The 3,059-nt window shown below is 31.6% G+C and overlaps 1 non-coding gene across 1 annotated transcript; it reads left to right on the forward strand.

Annotated features, from left to right (window-relative positions):
* Window positions 1-523: 523 nt before the first annotated feature.
* LOC120078868 (small nucleolar RNA snoR114) lies at window positions 524-614 on the forward strand. Its single transcript, XR_005482147.1, has one exon. It is a non-coding gene; the product is annotated as a small nucleolar RNA snoR114 (small nucleolar RNA).
* The last annotated feature ends 2,445 nt before the right edge of the window (window positions 615-3,059 follow it).

Below are 3,059 nucleotides of genomic sequence, written 5' to 3' on the forward strand. Positions count from 1 at the left end.
TGGCAAAAGGGATGTAAAATAATTTATATAATAATAATAAATAATAAAATCTTCAATTTTCAAACCCATTTCAATTATCTTATCTCAGCTTGTATTCAAAATCACTAATGAGAAAAGAAATAGGGAGTATAAAGATCCCATAAAAAAAAGGAGAAGATATACCAAATATGCAGGGAATAAATATGTAAAATATACCCTCCTTACTGGTCCCACCTAACTAACCTTCAGTAAATTTTCATTTAAAATTAAAAATAGATTTTTTTTTTTTCAAAATCCACCCATGGTTTTAGGTATTTTTTACAATTTCTCATCAGAATATGTATTTTTAAAAATAAGAAGGAACAAAAAAAAACTCTCCAAAGTAACCCTTCGTTCCATGATTATAGCATATAGAGATATCTTACTTTTTATTCATTTTGTAGTAGTTATCTAAACAGAAGGCACCGGTGGTCTAGTGGTAGAATAGTAACCTGCCACGGTACAGACCCGGGTTCGATTCCCGGCTGATGCATTTCCGATGTTCTTGCTGTGATGAATTTGGCGCCCAAGTGATCGTGGGTCGATCGCAACCATCTGATTTTCTTTGGATGTAAATCAATGGCGCTTCTGAGCTTGACACTTTCATTTTTTCCTCCCTTTTTTTTTTTTTTGTGTGGAGAATTTATACCAAAAAATAGTTAGTGAATTTATGAAATATTTGATAATGTGAAATTCAACTGTTTTAATTTGTGTTTAGTATGTAATTTTTAAAATGTGAACTATTTCTAAAATTTCCATCTCCGTTGATAATGTTTTAAAAAAGATTATGAAGTTTTCATTTACTCACTAACACATTTTTTCATATTTTCTCCTATTTTATGTGGTATCGACATTTTGCCTATAAATATTGTATTAATTGTTAGATATGATGATTTAAATGCTCAATTATATCATAATAAAGCTATAATTAAAGTTTCATTGACAAGTTTAAATAATCTCTATAACTTTTCCTATATTTCCATTCTCATCACATATTTTTTTAAATGTCTTAACCTCGACATTTTAAATCAACATTGACATTTCAAAGATTTCAAATCATAAATTCGATGCATGATATGCAAAAGTTCAAGAAGCTTTCAACCACGTTTAAAATGAAAAACTTGATACATTAAAAATTTTGTTTATTTTCTATTGCAACCTAAAAAGCTAAACTTTAATTCACCGTCATCCATTCTAAAATAATGTGTCACCAAATCGCCCGCCCTTCGGGGACAACGAGGCTTTATAATTGTATTTATAAGTGTTTATACTACAAAGAGACGAAGATAATTATGCGTTTGTTTTGAAAACTTAAGGTGTTTAAGAAACTTTGGAGGCATTTTTTACTGCCTAATATTTCGAGTTTGTTATGTGACAGGAATACTTGGATTGTTTTGAATCATTATGGTTGGGTCAAAGATAATGGGGTTATAATGGATGTCAAGTTCCATGTTGTTATGGAGCCCTTGAGAGTATCCCAATAAAAAAATCTTCAACGACGTTGAAACTCCAATTTCTACTATGGGCATTTTTCTTAGTTCTCGACTTAAGTTCGACCTCCCTCTCCTATTTCCCCTTCCACTTGACTGTTAAATCCTCCCTGGGTGACTCCTCACAATTAAGCAGTTTGTTTATCTTGTGATGCAACATGGGTAAAGACTAATAAAAAAGGCAGGCTTAGACGGGCCTTGCAGGATCATGTAGATAAATATTGTTTGTGTTGACTTTAAATCTTTTTTTGGTCTTATAATTTTCTATTATTGAAGTTGTGGGTGATATAAGAGGGGATTCAGTTAACCTCCCAAGTTCTCACTTCTTCCATAGTCATTAAAAATCATATATCCTAAATTGTATCAAATTTCTACGATGGATAGAGGAGCATTTTACTTCATTTAAGACAGTTATTGAAGAAACTCTCTAATTAACTTCATTGAAGAAGATTCAATCTTTCAGAGACATCAATCATTCCCATAACAAGGTGACTTATGGCCTAGCTTGTGGGTGATGAACGAGATTGGCATCTATTTCTGAATGAGGAACTTTCCTTTGTAGCTTATCTCTCTTGTTATTCAAGACAACGATGTTGTTATATCTTCCCAAGTGTTATTTTATGTTGTTATCATGAGAAAAGGCTTTATAAATGTCATATTTACCAAGTTATGCCTAATTATTATTGTCCCATTGATTTTTCAATATATCAACATAAATAACTCAAATGTCATAAAGTATGCGTTTTAACCAAAAATAAAAATAAAAAATAATTATAGGGTTGACTCAAAATTTGGTCGCAAATGAAATCTATCACGCTAGTTAAAACTTAAGTTTTTTCGCTTACATCATATTAACGTGAAATTACGAAAATAGACCAATGCACACATGATTTAGGATCTCACTCTTACTACTTGTTCTCGCTCTCATTCATTTTTTGTTAGTTTCATCTTTGTGATGATTAAATGTCAACATTCTTTCCTCTAACTATATACTACTCTCAAGAAGCGAGAGTAAAGAATAAAGAGTGAGAGCGAGAGGAATGAACGCTGATTTTTAGTTGTCACGAAAAGGAAACAAAAAAAAAAGGAAAAAGGAATGAGAGTGAGAAACAAGAGCACAATCCTGACCTACGTGTACAATAATCTATTTTGATCGATAATTTCACATTGATATGACATAAATATATGTAACAACCTGTTGGAAATGTCCTAAAACTCGCAGTTCATAATTTTCGGAACATGTTTTATTTATCAATAAACTTAATATTGAAATTGCATTATGTTATAAAATCCAATAAACTAGGACATCATTATACCCTTTGATATTCTCCCACCTGTCCTAGATTTATGAAACTCGTAGTCCAAATTTGACTAGGTGACCCTCGAATACTTTAACAGTGAGGGCCTTCATAAATGGATCAACAAGGTTATCTTCAGAGACTATTTTTGTGACCATATACAAGCATATAGTCCCTCGTTCTCCAAAGATATTTGAGGATGTTCTTAACAGTAGTCCAATGGTTCTGTCTAGGGTTGGACTGAAATCTACTG

The sequence above is a fragment of the Benincasa hispida genome, chromosome 5, assembly GCF_027475165.1.
Source record: "Benincasa hispida cultivar pf3 chromosome 5, pf3_genome.v1.1, whole genome shotgun sequence".
NCBI classification, from domain to species: Eukaryota; Viridiplantae; Streptophyta; class Magnoliopsida; order Cucurbitales; family Cucurbitaceae; genus Benincasa; species Benincasa hispida.